This window comes from Muntiacus reevesi, chromosome 4 (genome assembly GCF_963930625.1).
Source record: "Muntiacus reevesi chromosome 4, mMunRee1.1, whole genome shotgun sequence".
Lineage (NCBI taxonomy): Eukaryota > Metazoa > Chordata > Mammalia > Artiodactyla > Cervidae > Muntiacus > Muntiacus reevesi.
The window spans coordinates 165,330,237-165,345,703 of record NC_089252.1 but is presented as its reverse complement, the minus strand read 5'-3'; the positions used below and the strand labels follow the sequence as shown (position 1 = coordinate 165,345,703).

The 15,467-nt window shown below is 47.6% G+C and overlaps 1 pseudogene; it reads left to right on the top strand.

The window, feature by feature from the left end:
* Positions 1-15,467, top strand: part of LOC136167261 (cyclin-dependent kinase 2 pseudogene) — a 42,327-nt pseudogene that overhangs the window by 19,513 nt on the left and 7,347 nt on the right.

Sequence of the window (15,467 nt, the reverse complement as noted above, 5' to 3'; positions counted from 1 at the left end):
TGTTAACACAGAAAATTTACTTGGATGATTGAAGTAGCAACCTTAAGTGTTTCCCCTGTGGCATTAGTTGAAATTTCAAGCATTTTTTTTGTAGGCCAGCTGAGTCCATTTTAGGTAAGGACCCTCAAGTTGATCCTCAAGTAATGACATTCATATTCTTTTCTAATAGAGAATGGCCATCTGTTAGGGATATAGTATAGGGTAGAACTCTATGCTAAAATCTGTCCTAGTCCCACTCCATCTGTAAAGCTTGGAGTCTAAGTTCATATGTGTCTTTGGTCTCTTCCCCAGCATTTTGTAGAAAATTCTCATCTAATTAATAATGTCAATAGCAACATTGAAGAGGAAAACCTAAAAGGAAGAGAATTTTGAAAGAGTGCTGGAAAAGAGGAGGGCAGTTTTACCTGAATTGTTTTGCCTTGAAAAATTGCTGGTGTAATTCTGCAAGTCAGTGAGTATGTGTACATACATATGCATTTCTTTATTTAACCAGTATCAATGAGCATCACTGTGTGATTCCTCCAGCATACTAGCTTCTATGTTGTCATTCCATCACTGAGTCATGTCCGACTTTTGGTGGCCACAGAGAAGCCTGGCAGGCCACTGTCCATGGGGTTTTTCACGCAAGAATACTGGAATAGGTTGCCCTTTCCTTCTCCAGGGAATGAACCTGGATCTCTCCTCCCTGCCCCGCCACCCTTGCCAGACCTCTAGCAAGCAGACTTTTTGCCCCTGAGTCACCAGGGAAGCCCCCTAGTCTATGTGGATAAGATAAATCAGAGAGGTCACTTACTCTGTAAGACTGGTTCCAAAGCAGTTGGGGGGTGTGCTCTGTGTGGGCCTGGGAGATGCTCTGATTTACTGTACCTTATGTGGAAGGTGTCCGCATAGTATCAGCATTCATACGCATTCTCAGCGTTAAACATAAAACTGAATTTTCAGGGAAATTGAATTCCATCAACAATAAATTTTGATTCTGTAAATCAAAAGCTTGCAAAGTCTTAATAAAAAGGAAACCATCTAACCTTAAAAATGAATGTATTACTAAGTGAATTTAACTCACAAAAGGAATTTTCCATAATATTTAGGCTTTTGTTGGTTTTGGCTTTGTTTGTTTCTTATTAACATTTATAGTTGTTTGGTCTGGTCAAATATTGAATTTGAGTTCAAAGATACATCTCCTCTGAGGATGCAGTCTAATGAGGCCAAGTAAATAATGGAAAAAAGTCAGTTTCCAAGTTTTAAGGGCAGTACTCTTTCTGTGGCAAACGGCATGTCTCACGTTCTCAGCGATCTGCAAAATTGGACTACTCGTTCCTACACAAGTGAATGTGCTGAGTTTTGTCTTTTTCTTTCCCACTTATCCCCCACCCTTCTTTGATCGGTTTCCGCTTTCTTTCCTCTTCATGTTTGCCTCATCTCTTCCTGCTTGTAATGTACGGCGTGTCTTTGGGGAGAGGTTGAGAGGCACCAGAAACAGGGGGCGCCCTCACAGTCACGTTCTGCAGACTCATCGTGGGGCTCCAGGCAGGTCACTAGTCATGAAAGGGGGGAGGCGGTGCTGGCCGGGTGTTAGCTGACTGAGGTGGCGTGCACAGAACCGGGGGTCTGCAGGGCCCTGTCGGTGGGCCTTTGACATATTTCCATTGCTGTCACTTAACTTACAGGCATGGGTGATCCAGCAGTGAGTTATTCTGTGCAGGAGGGAGCAAGGGCTTTAGATCGGGTGACCAGAGGGGTATTTGTCTGCTATTGAACAGCTGTGTGACCTCAGGTGAGTTTCTAATCTCATTTATCCTCAATTTCCTTGTTTGTAATACCTACCATGAAAGGTGGTTCTGAGGATCACAGATAATATAAAATATCCAGCAAAGTCCTGACACAAGGAAGGTGTTTATAAATGGTAGCTATTGATGCTTTAAGTAGCCTAAAAGGTCTCTTTCACATGCTTTTACAGTCATTTAATCTCAATCAATCTCTCTCTCACACACACACACACAACAGTTACCATGCTAAGCTCCTGAAATTGTCCATGCACCTTACCATTTTAAGAATGACCTTTTGTTACCAGGGAGATGGTCCTGTTGCCAGCTTAAAGGAATATTCAGGAAATGGCTCAGAAAGAGAAAAAGTAGAAATGTATTTTTTTCTTAAAAAATTACTCTGTGGTAATGTTAGCTCTTTATCTCCTCTGCCTAGTTGTGATGTCTCCCAGTGTTGTCCACAAACGATAGCCAATCCAAGTCTTGTTGAAGTCTAGCCTGCCTGGAACGAGGGTACCCCTCTTAGCATGCTTGCGGTTGTGTTACCTTACTTGAATCGACTGATAAATGGCCGGGAGTCGTTTTGCATGACAGCCTTTCAGTTCTACAGAAGCCCTGAAACTGACCCAGATAAACGCCTGGGTCCCCCAGCACTGAGTCTGTCCGTTGCCCCTGCGTTGGGTGTCACATCCTCTTGACTGCCTCTCAAGGTGAAGAGAAGCGGGCGGCACTCGGGAGGGAGTGGAGCCAGGTGACCTGCACTCTCTGCAGGAGGGGCCCGTCTTTGACTGAAGGCTGTAGAATTGCTCTTGTGACAAGCGTCTTTTTAGTCAAAAGCAGTAAATCTTCCCTTTGGTAAATGACAGATGGTTAGGATTGTTACTTCTGTCTCCAGCAAACCCGTAAGAGGTAAAACAGATAACTGACATTGAGTTGTTCTTGGTTTTCAAGAAAACCAGGGAAGATTTGAAGCTGTATAGTTTCAGTAAGGGTCTGCAGTGTTTGTGATCCACAGAACAACCCCACCCATTCCCACTCCCTGATGTCCACATGCTAATAATCCCCAGGACCTGTGAATGTGTTAGGTTACATGGCAAAGTGGAGAATTTATAACTGCAGATGGAGTTAAGGTTGCTAATCAGCTCCCCTTAAAATAGGGAGATTATCCTGTATTGCCTGGTGAGCCCAATAGAACCACAGTGGAATGGGGAGCAGAAGGAGAAAGAGGTGTGACTGGACTCAAGCTTAGAGTGATGTGGTCTGAGGACATGACCAACCAGAGCGGACTGGGAAGAGGAAGGAAGAGGGGACGTGAGCCAGGGGATGCAGGGAGCCTCTAGGAGCTGGAAAAGACAAAGAAACGTATCTTTGGAACTTGGAACCTTCAGAAACTCCTGCGACACCTTGATTTCAGCCCAGTAAGATCCATTTCAGACTTCTGACCTCCAAAATTATAATAAATCTGTGTTGTTTTAAGTCAGTACATTTGTGGTAATGTTACAGTAGAATAGAAAACTAATACAGCATTTAACTGTGCACAATGAAATATCTAAAATTGAAGAACCCAAGTTTCCTCTCTCTTTCCAAGAAAGGTGCTGCTACCAGTGAAATGACAGACCGGAAGCGGGAAGAGAAGTCGGCGTGGACCGGGCCGGCCACTGCCTGACCACTGCTCAGGCTGCTCCCTTCAGGTCCTGTCCCATTGCTGCTTCTCTGCCCTGCCTTGATCCGGGCTCTTCCCCACACCCTCGTGTTGCCTCCACTTCTCTCTCCACCAGCGGTCTGCTCTCCAGCTCTCCGCTGCGCCTCCGATGGGAGCTAGCAGTGGCCCAAGCTAGCAAGAGGGAAATGGACATCCCTCCCCGTTTCCTCCCTCCTCGCCACAGCTGCATAGTCCCCGGGGAAAAGCCTTGCCTGAACGTGAGCAAAGGAAAAAGGAGTAGACGGGAAAAGCGACGCCTGAAAACAGTCAGGCCGGACTTACGTAAGGGGGAGGGTGACAGACAGGAGATGCCACCTCATCTCATTGACTTAGCTGTCGCCATTTTCTCAGCAAAGCTCCAGTGACCTCTCCACCAGGCCTGGGTAACGGCTACTCCCGTGTTCCCGGTGGTACAGCAGACCCTGCTCCATTTCTCCAAACAGTTAACTGTACACTGAGAGCTCTAGGCAGAGTTTGGGGTGCAGAGTTAAGTACTTGGGGTGTACCTAGCCCCATCACCATCTGTGATCTGTACGAAATTTGATACACCCTGTAACCTGGTCAAATACTCACGGATCCTCTGCTGTGCGTTTGGCAGTGCCCTGGCTGTGGGAAGTGGTGGTGGGCAGCAGGGACTAGTGGACCCTGCTTTCTGGTGGAGAAATGGGATCTGGGGATTATGATAAGCAGTCTATTTCCTTGTTACAGCATAGAGCAACTTACTGCAGGTGTTGTCCTAAACACATGAGCTTATCTAGACAAAAACAAACAAACAAAAAAATTAAGATTCCTCCCCTAAAGGTTGTTCAGTAACTCTGTGTACTTCCAAGAGGACAATAAGCTCTTTCTTTGGAATCTGGGAGGTGCTTCCAGGGCATGAGAAAGAATGCTCTCCTCTGCGGCCTTTAATGTGATCTCCCAGGTGTGCCAAATAATGCCTTGGTAGCTTTCCAACCACCTGTTGTCATTTGACAAGTTTCGCCAGATGCTTTTATATATTGGGCAGAACCAAATCTTGCAAAGGGATATCGTGACAGCTTTAACACCCATCATCTTCAAAGTATACTCCATGTCTGGGCTGCGTTGTCATTCATTAGCGATGAAGATTTACAGTGTCTTAGTTTGAATCAGCTGTCACTCACGGGTCTCCTTGGCTTCTGTCTTTCCCAGAAACTTTTATTAGAGGGATCTTTTCTTTTCTGCCACTGCTGCATGGCATGTGGGGTCTTAGTTCTCCAACCAGGGGTACCCCCTGCGGTAGAGTGAAAGTGCAGAGTCTTAACCACTGGACCACTAGGGAAGCACCTAGAGAGAACTTTTTTTATTAATTGAGCTACCCCTTCTCTTCCCTGCTGTCTCCTTGTCTGAGTCAGATGCTCTCCTAACACCTCACAGTTCCTCTTTGTCAGCAGTCATCACAGCAAACTGTAACTGCCTGTTGACTCTTGTGCATCCCCCACTAAACTCTAACTCGTGGCGGCTGGCCCGCGCCCGCCTTGTGTGTGTTGTTTGTGCACCACTCAGCCCTGATGCCAGCAGGTGAACGGTACGTGTGGGTGTGTGTTGTGAGTGAAAGCCTCTTTTGCTGCCTAAGAACTTACAGTGACTCTCCATTGTTTATCAGATACAGACGCTTCATTTCAGCTCTCAGCTCCATGGATTTTTCTTGTATAGGGGCTTTCAGATCTCCTCCGGGCCCCTATGTGATTACTGGCATCTTCGTGCTGTAGGGCGTCTGCTCCGCCTGTCCATCCAGGGTAGTTTGTCCCCAAAGTGGCTGTCATCTCCTTGGTTTCTTCTCTGCACACTTGCCACTCCCTCATGGAGAGAGGTTCCTCTGCCCACTTGAACCTGGGCTGGCCTATGACCAATTTGACCAATAGCCTATGGCAGAAGTGACACTGTGCCAATTCTGGGCCTACTCTAAGAGAAGACAGTTTGCTATCCCTTAGAGCCCTGAACTGTCACTAATAAATACAGGCAAATAAGCCACGTGGAGGAGGCTGAGGCACCAGCAGGTGAGTGAAGAAGCTCCATTAGCCAGCCAGCCCAGTTGAGCCTTGCGGTAACTCCAATCCCAGCTAGTCCTAGTTGTTTTCTGACTGTAACTACTCAAGAAATCCGAGGCAGGACCACCCCACCAAGTACTGTCAGCCTACAGAACCGTGATACAGCGATAGTGGTTTTAAGCCACTGAGTTTTGGAGTGATTTGCTGCACCGCAGTAAATACCCTAAACACCACCCTCCAAGGTCCCAAATGTAGGTTTTTGGCAAAGCTTTTCTGTGCAAGTCTAGTTGACGGTAGTCCTTCCCTTGTCTAATTCCCACAGAACCTCTCAGTACCACACATTTTGTTATCCAACCGTACATATTATTTTCCGTTTTCTGGACTCTGTTCTGGACTCCATGACCTGAAGATACCAAGCAATGGAAGTATGTCTTTTGAGATCCCTTCAATAAGTACCAGTACTGGACAAAATATAATTAATAAGCTGTTGAACTGAGTTTTAAAGCATTCTTTGAGCTTTCTGCCAGCTCTTTTTAGCTCTGACTCCCCTTCATGGTATCTTGGAGCATTCTTTCAAGTCATGGTTGTGAAAGTATGTCTGGTTGCAGGCAGCCCTCAAGATCCACCCAAAGACAGTATGCGACAGAGCAGTGGTGCTCCAAGTCTGGTCCTGGGTCAGCAGCATCAGTGTCAGCTGGGAACCAGTTAGAGGTGCCGATTCTAACGTCTGCCCTAGACCTGTGAACTTCGAGGTTCTGGGAGTCGGGCCCAGCATTCAGTGTTTGAACAAGTCTTCCAGATAATTGTGATGCATGCTGAAGCATGAACGTCATTCTTGTAAGAGAAAAAAGACTTCCAGGTTTAGAATAGAAGGTCTAGGATCTTTTCAATAAACAACATTTATTGGCTGTGCATTTGTTTCTGCGGGTGTCGTGTTAGAGGCAGGGGATGCTAAGAGGGCTATAGGCTGGTCTCTGCCCTCGTGTGCTAAGGGAGGGCGAGGTGGCTGCTCTGTTTGTCTGTATAAATGAGACATGCCCCCAAATGGTCTGTAGAAACCCTGCATACTGAATGAAACAGTCCAATTTTTCTTACCTTCGCTTTTCTATTTAAGGATCAGATGCCATTATCATGAACTTAAATAAGCTTTAGGAACCCTTTTATCAGGATATGTTTTATTAAAGATTACTCCATTAGTAAGTAGCCTGTTAAAATAGTATTCACACTCACTATGGAACAGAAAATCTAGATGAGCAGAAAGAAAATTAAAATAATTCATAATCCTACCACCAATAGCTAATATCATTTCAGTGCACTTTCCTCCCAGCTTATTAATGCCTGGGTCTTTTTCCTTTTTCTATATCTGCCTTATGCTCTTAGTAACATATTATGGGCACTCTAGGTCACTTGTGTCTGAAGCTTCGGCATCCTTTGGTGAAGTGGCCGTAGTGTAGCCATGATGGTGCAGCTGAGCAGGAGTGGAGACAGTCGCCGGTTCCCCTTTTCACTGCGGTCCGTGTCCTGCTTTCCGTTGGTTGGTTCTCTTTTCTAATCAGCCCCATAGACTCCTCCCTGTCTTCTCTCCACCTGTCCTACTTTTCCTCCTCCCGCTTTGGCTTTGTTGTCCACCCCTGGCTGGCGGGAGCTTTCCACCCCTTCTTCCCTTGATTTCTCTTTACCCTTCCTACACGAGGGCTGTTACCGACGCGCGGGGGAGAGCGGCCCTTGCTTGCACATTCTCCGACTTGGCAAAGCTCTCCTCATACCTCTGTTGTTGGGCTCTTGTGTGAGGGTTACACATTTAGGGTCTGGGCCTGAGACTAGAGAATTCTTACTTCTCTCCGCAAAGAATGCAAACCAACGGGGCCGATTTCTGTTGTGATGACAGATGAGCTTCCTGCCCGTCCTGAGAGCGGCCCGCCGGGGCAGGTGGAGAGGCAGGGCCAGATCTCTGTGTGGACAGAGGCAACGCTACTGCCCGGCCGCCAGCCTGTCTCTCCTTAGAGACCAGTATGGCTGAGTTCAGCTGGAAGGCTGGGAGACAGCACTTCTTGTTTGTTTCTGGGTCACATGTCAAATTAGTGGAGGAGTACTTTAAGCTAAAAACAGTTATACTCAAAAAGAGTCCAGAGTTTAGTTCTCTTCTGTGGTTTCGGCTTGCTCTGCAGTCATTGCGGCCTTGATGTTCTTAAACATACTTGGGTTTCCATTTGGTCTTGAAAAACTTAGGAGACACCCGACTGCTAATCGTTACTGGGGTGAAATTTCTGGCATCTCAGAAACAGCTTCATACAGAGACGACATGCAGCTTGAACTTGTCAGGATCGTCAGCAGGCACTAAACAGGGCTGTTCTTTGCGCCCTCCCTTATGCTCCACGATCCACCCATGGTCGGCATGACCTTCACCTTCTATCCTGGACCAACTCCCTTTCATCCTTCGTGACCCACTGCAGTGGTCAACCCGGAACACCTTCCCTGACCTTTGCAGACTCTTAACCTCTGATTCTCTACAGCATCCCATGTTACTGGACTTATTTCACGTTGAGTGTTACACATTTAGGGAGCTGGAGACAGCGTCTGCGTGTCATGCGCGTGCTATGGCCTGTGACCCAAACAAACCGCTGCTCCTAACCTCCAAATCCATTTTTGTGGCTCTGGAAGGCAACCCTTACCCTTCCGCTCCACTTGGCTCTTGTAATAGGACTCAATGGGCCACCTTCCTTTCTACTCAGGCAGCATTTGATGAGATTCGTCCATGATGACAGGCAGCTCTCATCCCCCACTGGGCCAGCCTACCTGGCAGGACTGCACTTGCTCACCTTGATAGGTGGCAGGACAATCACTGGGCGCCTTTCCGACCTGCTTCAAAGCTTCTTGTAACCTGGCAGTGAATGAGATGCACAGCCTTCCAACTCAGTGACATTTAAGGCAACCACTCGTTGGTCCAGGCAGCACAATAAATTGGTACTCAGCTGCTCCCAGTCTGTTTTTCTGGTTAGAGCTATAAATAAAAGCAATGAGGGTGCCGCTGCACGTGTGACACCAGCCTGCCGCTCTCCCCAAGAAGTCACGTCCTTGCCCTCGCTCTCTGGCTTTGTTCTGGTCCCCCGGAGGAGCAGTGTTAAGGATTGTGTTTGCGGGTTGCCTAGCGCTGTGTGTCTACATTTGACTCCCCCCCACACAAATAAATACAGTAAATTAATATATATACATTTGAATTGCGTATCCACCCCTACTGAATGGGTTATTCATTCATATGGAAATAGTTTGCACTAAATATAACTCCCCCAGTATTCTTATTTAGTCCCTCTTATTCAAGGGACTAAGTTGCATCACTCAAGGGTGCATGGAAATGACACTCACTGCAGTAACACAGAGTAATGGCCTTGTGAAGTGTGGTATATTGGTGTGCTTCTCCAGTAATTTATATATCCATTAAAATACTAGTTGTGATGTCTGAAGAAAACTCAAAAGGCAAGAAATCGTTTTCCCCCACACAAATGATTGTGAAATACAGCATTTTTAGAAACACCCCCCCCATGATACCTTCAAATTCCTTCTCTTCTAAGTAGTGTTTCTTCCTGCCTCCCCCAACTCAAATATTAAAAAACAATCTCCCTGCTCTTCCCCCCTCCACCTCCCAAGGCCTATACAAACAAAAATGAAAAAAAAGAATAAGGAAGCTGTCCAATCAAAAGATCCTTACCCTCTCTCAGACTAAATCTACTTTCATCAGTATGCTAGCAAATTGTCAGACTCCCCGACTTTTTAAGCGGTTCATTATCAGAGTCCCTGAGTTTTTAAGCAGTACATTCTTTAAGTTTCCGCCAGAGCTAAACCTTTGCCAGGCCCCAACCCCCTCTCCGTAGAGGCTGCTGCCAGGTTGACTTCCCTGTCTCAGTCAAGAGGCCGCTCCCCAGCTCCGCTGGAAATTAATAAGGCCAACCAGAAATGCACAAAGCCTGCCCGGCCAATCGTTCTCCTCCAAGCGTTTGCCATCTCCTCTGCGGTCAGATAAATCACTTTACAGCTATTACACCAATGACCATAAATTAGGGGGCCTGGCGGTCCGTCCTCCCGAGGACAAGGCGGGCTAAGACGATTGCAGCGCGGGGGCGGGGGGGCGGCGCGGTACCTGCGGTTGCAGCATCCCCGGGCCTCCCCGAGGACCGGCGTCTGGACTGCGCCCAGCTGCGGCCGCGGCGCTTCTCGGAGATGCTGCGCTCTCCCAGGTGCGGGGGCTCCATCTGGGCCGCTCCGCCAGACTATTTACAGCCAAGGTTCGGCCGGTGATTGCTGGCATGGAAAACTCATTTCTCAGCCCGGAGTTTTATTTACGCTCCTATTAAGGAGCCTTCACTCACGTCGGAATGGCAGCGGGTGGCTGCGGCGGGCTTTGGCCCCGGGCCAGGCAGCCGATCTGGGGCGGGGGAGCCGCCTTCGCCGGCGACCTTCCGCCCAGAGCGCGCGGTGGGCGCGGGGACACAGGCGCCAGAAGCCGGGCCGCGAGCACCTCGGTGCCGCAGCACCCTGGAGGAGTCGGTGGCTTTGTGGCTGGATTTCCCTTTGCAGGGCTAGCCGGCTCCCCGCCCCCTTTCCCGCCACTCTCTTGGCAGACGTGGAACGTGCAGCAGAGTGATGTGCTTTATTAACTCCATCCAACCCCCTCGGTCAAGATTCCGCCCGCCCCCAGGCCCCTTGCCACCCGCCCGGGCCTCCCCTGCCGGTGTCGCCCACGCATGCAGCGGGGATGGACTGGCAGGGACTGCTCCCAGAGGGAAACTTCCTGGCTGTTCTTTCCGTTGGCGCCGCCAGAAACCCTGAGCAGGCCGTGCGTGTGCGTGTGCGCCTGCAGATCCTGAAGGCCCGCCAGCAGCCCGGCACACCTGGGGCTCCCGACCACGCTTATTCCTGCGGGAGAGCAGGAAAACCCAGGCCAGCTGCCGGGAAACGACGAACTGTGCTCTTAGAGGCCGACCGAGGCCGGGAATTCCGTAAATGACGGCCCGACTCTCAGTCCTGTGCAAAGCCTAACACTTGGGGCGGTTTTTTTTCCTCCCTAAAATAGCAGAGGAAAGGGAGCAGTGTTTTTTGTTTGTTTTTGGGGGGTTCAGTTTCCAGGAGTGTCCCCTTAGCTGTAGAAAGGGTGATTTCTACTCCCTTCCCCAGGGTTCTCAGCCTCTGGAAGAATGGCTAAATCTCTATATTCCTTTCTCCTGCACACGGTCCCTCTGATTTTGACACTGTCTCCTTCTCTTCCACTAATCCTCCTCCCACAGGATAGCGTCGCTCTTACCCCCTTCTTCCCAGAACCTCTGCCCTCCTGACGCTCGTTTCTGTCATTTCCCCGAGCACGTCCCCTCTCCCGTTCCTGGGTGGCAGGGCGCTGGGAGGCGGACATCAGACTAGGCTGCCCCACGGCCTCCCCCCCGCCTCGCCCTGCAGTCCAGCCAGGGGCACTTTTCTGGGCTGAACTGTGTTCCTCCCAGCTCCCTCGTTAGAAGACCCAACCCCACACCACCTCAGAATGTGGCTGTATTTCAAGACTCCGCCTTCAAAGAGGTAATTCAGATACAATGAGGTCATTCGGGTGGGCCCAACCCAGTGGGACTGGCGTGCTCAGAGGGGGACGTTTGGCCAGGGATGCATCCACACGGCAGAAGGCAGAGGACAGCAGGAAGGCCAGCCAGGCCAAGGGGAGAGGGGCCCCTGGAGAAGCCAGACCCGCCAACACCTCCGGAGCTGTGAGCCATGACGTTCTGCTGCTTAAGCCCCGGGCCTGTGGTGTTTAGCCAGGGCAGCCCTAGCAGGCTGAGGTGGGCACGAGGGAGGCCTGTCTGGAGCATCGCTGTGGGCCCCCGCCCTGATCCAGGACTTGGAAACTGCCCGGGATGGCTTTGGCCTGGCACAGTTTGTTAGGTTCCAGGTGATCTTTTTTTTTCTTTTTTTAATAAGAAATTACCAACTAGTGACATTTCTCTGTTGGTAGAGTGTTATTCATGCCCCTACTGTTTAATTTTCAATTTTGTCCTGTGTAGGTTTTACAGAAAAATTATAGGACAGTCGTTTGAATTTCAGAGGAACAGCAAACAATTTTTTGATTATGTTCCAAATGTTGCATGGGACATGCTTGTATTTTTAAAAATTCTTTTTAATCTGAAATTCAGACTTACGTAGATGTCTTATACTTTGTGAAATCGGCCAAGGCTGGTTCTGGGGTGTGTGTGTGTGTGTGTGTGTGTCCTTAATGTCTTTACGCAGTGGTTCTCACATTAGAAGCACTGGAGAACATTTCAGAAATACTGATGGCTGGGTCCCTCCCTGGAGGGATTCAGATTTAATTGGTTTAAGATTTTTTTTTTAAAGCTCCCCGGTGATTTCAGTATGCAGACAGGTACTAAAATCCCTGCAGGAAGAGATGGGTATTAACTAATTAAATGTTCATGGCTACCACGTTGTTGGATTTGGGTTCCCTTAAGCTTAAATTCTTTGGGTTTTGTTCTGCTAAAAATGTCATCTTACCACTCTGACTGCTAAGCCCAGAGGCAGAGGTCAAGTAGATCATTGAAAAATGCCCTGTTGGTACGGGAAACGGTTTTCTTGCTTCAGGTCAACTGAGCCCATAAAGAGAGATGTCAAGAGCCGTAATATTGATACCACTGCAATGACTCTCCACGCTGACACTTCAGATTTTGTAATAAATAGTGCAGCTGGGCACCATGGTAAAAGATTTACCTTTCACTGTTACTTTTATTACAGGTCTGTGCTCAAGAATGTACAATGTTTTAAGCACACTTCTTGTTCAAGAGGAATTTGAACAGAATTTTGTTCAATTCTTCTAGACCCTGGGTATCTCTTCTTCAGCTGTTAATTGTCAAGCATGGACAGCTGAAGCTTACCTGCTGCTCACGTGTTACCGAAAAATTTATAGGAAGTTCAGGTACTGTGGCTGATACCCCTGGGGTAGCACACACCATTTACTCTGCTTGGGTAAGGGCCTTATATTTGACTCTGGTACTCAATTTCATCCTGAAAGTAAATCTTGCCAATGTAAACCTTCATAATAAGTGCTAAGGAGATGCTGGCGTAGAGCTCCAGCTGAATAAGAGTCTAACCGGAGAGGGATATAAGATCCTGTGGCAGAAATACATTTTATAGAAGATGATATTGGTGGGTGTGATGATACTGACTAGTACAAAGTTCAAAGCTTAAGACTGGAGATCAGGTGAAAGGGCTTTGTTAAAAATGCTATCTAATATGTATGTAGGCGACAGAGGTTTTGTAACCGCTGCTTCTCCTCTGATGAGAAGTTCCAGAAAACTGTTGGAGCGGGAGGGAGTTGAGTGTAAAGTTGGATTTTGTAGTTGAGATTCTGGGTCTGGTGCTGCTTGGTTCTGGGTCCTTGGGCAACTACGTAGCCTACCTGGACCTTTGGCTCCTCATCTGGAGAAGTGCTTCTAGAATGGTAGAATAATGACCTGAAAATCCTTTACTCCATATAAGCAAAGAGAATACTGGTGAAAGTTGCCCCAGATCACCTTTTTCAGAACTCTGGAGACTCACCAGAGGATTGCAACAATCCAGGGAGTGTTTATTCGGTAACAGCCGAACCATAACAGGATCAAGGTGGCAATTCAGCTGAACCACTTTCTTTGTGCTCTCTCTGCATCCATGGTAGCCCTGAGCAGCAACAGCCTTGTGACTACAGTATCTCTGAGGTCCAGCAGGCTAGCAGATTGCGTGTGCAGCTCCCCCAAAACCCCCAGCCCCAGAGGACAGTCACTATTTGCATCTCACTCTCTGGAAAGGCCCGCATTCTCAGGCCTTATCTGAACTTTACCTGTAAACAGATCCGTAAGCATTGCTCTCTCCAAGATGGTAGTTGAAAACAGTCAGCAACATCACAGCTCTCTAAGACAGTCATATCCGCTGAGGTTCACAAGAAGCTGACCAAAATACTGAGAAAGGGAAAAAGCTAGGGAAGATGTCCACAGAGGGCTTTGAAAAGCCATAGCATATTATTGAAGACATGAGAGTTTTTGCTCATGTGCAGGGCAGTGTGCAAACCCAGAAAAGACCTAACTGACATCAAAGCCTACCAGGCCCTTCTGTCCATGAGATTTTCCAGGCAAGAGCACTGGAGTGGGTGGCCATCTCCTTCTCCAGCAGCTCTGCTGACTCAGGGATGGAACTGTGTCTCCATTAGCAGACAGATTCTTTACCACTAAGCCACCTGGGAAGTCCACTGCAAGGAGTATCTGCATCTATTTGCATTATATTTTGAGGCATACAGTACTAATCATGATAGCCCTTATAGTGGTCCCGAGTAGGAAAACAAGCACACTGTTAATTTTCCTTCAGGCTCTATTGTCCACTGGTAAGTTGGCCAAATGTCCCCTGGCTTAATGTTTAGAACTGCCAGGAATCAGACATTTTTTTTTTCCACCTAGGACAGAGAGATCAGAAGTTTCACTGTTCTCCAGAATATCCTTTTTTTTTTCTCACTGACCAAACTCAAACGGGAGGTAATATCTAATTCAGAACTACTAAGACTACTATTTTCAGATCCACAGTTCTTTAATCAGGGATCTTGGGGAGTGTGAAATGACTTGTTCTGGGACATTCTGCTGCTGCAACTTCACTTTTTTCCTACCCTTATGTCAACAGTTTCCCTACCCCATTCCCACCTCCCAGCAGTGCCTCCTGAATAAGCTAATCTGCTTTTATTTTTTGTGTGTGACTAGATTCGTTCATTAAAATTTTAAACAAGGGTAAAAGAGAAAGCTCATATGTGTACGCCCCTTTCAGAAGAGTGCCATCCACCAGATCTTCATTCACACTTTGCAGAGACCTGTCCACAGTCTCGCTGGACCAGCAAACTGATCAGACCTTGTCCTTGCAAGGCAGTCCAGGTGCACTCTGGCTCCGTCTCATGCTCAGTCACATGAAGACACGTTAATTGGAATCAGTAAACCAGAGGAGGTTAGGTGACTGGAAAATCTCACCAGAAGTGAAAGATACGAGGCCAAAAACGTAGGGAAATGGACTAAGAGAGCAGCAGTCTTTTCAGGGCTCTAATGACAGAAAAAGCAATTAAAAAGGCAGACAGATTGCTCGGATATATAATTTATTCTTTGGCCTGTTGTTTAATTAAAGGAAAAAAGTAGGATGGCAACAAATTTGAAGTATTTTGTAGATAGGGATTTTTAAATGAGGATGAGAATTTTTTTTAAATTTTCATACACGTAATTTAAAAATTTTATTTTCCTCCCAATGTAAGCTAACACTCTTAAGCAACAGTCTTGGGAGCCAAAGAACTATTTGACTCTCCCAAGGGTCATGAATGGTACAGCATGAGATAGGCTTGTCACGAGTGACGACTTAAAGACTTTATGTCCCTGTTCTCCACTCAGAGCCCCAACAGTCATCATTTTCCTAGTTTACTAATGATCATTATAAGCTGCACAAAGAAGCAAAAGCAAGGTGTGGCGAACTCTTGCCATGATGTCATCATAGCATCAGAGTCTCTGCATTATTTTTATTTGTTTTTATTTCCTTAGGTACAAAATGCTAAATAGGAGGTGAGTTCTTCCACATTCAGGTGATCTCCCCCCCACCCCTTTTATTCCACAAACAGGTTTTGTTTGTTGGCTTATTGTTTTTTTTCCCGTTTCACAGTAAAGATCGTGAGCATTTAAAAGCAAAAAAGTCAAAAGCAAAGAGGAGAGGACAGCGCTATGGTATGTATGCATGTCAGACGATAAAGGATCACAGTCATACGTGCTGTGGTTACTGTCTAAAAGACACGCACACTGCCGGCCAGCTCGGGATCTGCAGGAACCTCGTCTGACAGCCGTCTGTGCCCGGGGCCCACTGTGGGCGGCGGCGGAGCCTCTGCCTTACGGCTGTGAGTTTGCCTTCCCCGTTTCATTCACTCTGCCAGGTTCCAAGAGGAGGATTATTTCCCACGTTACACATATACTTTCTTAATGC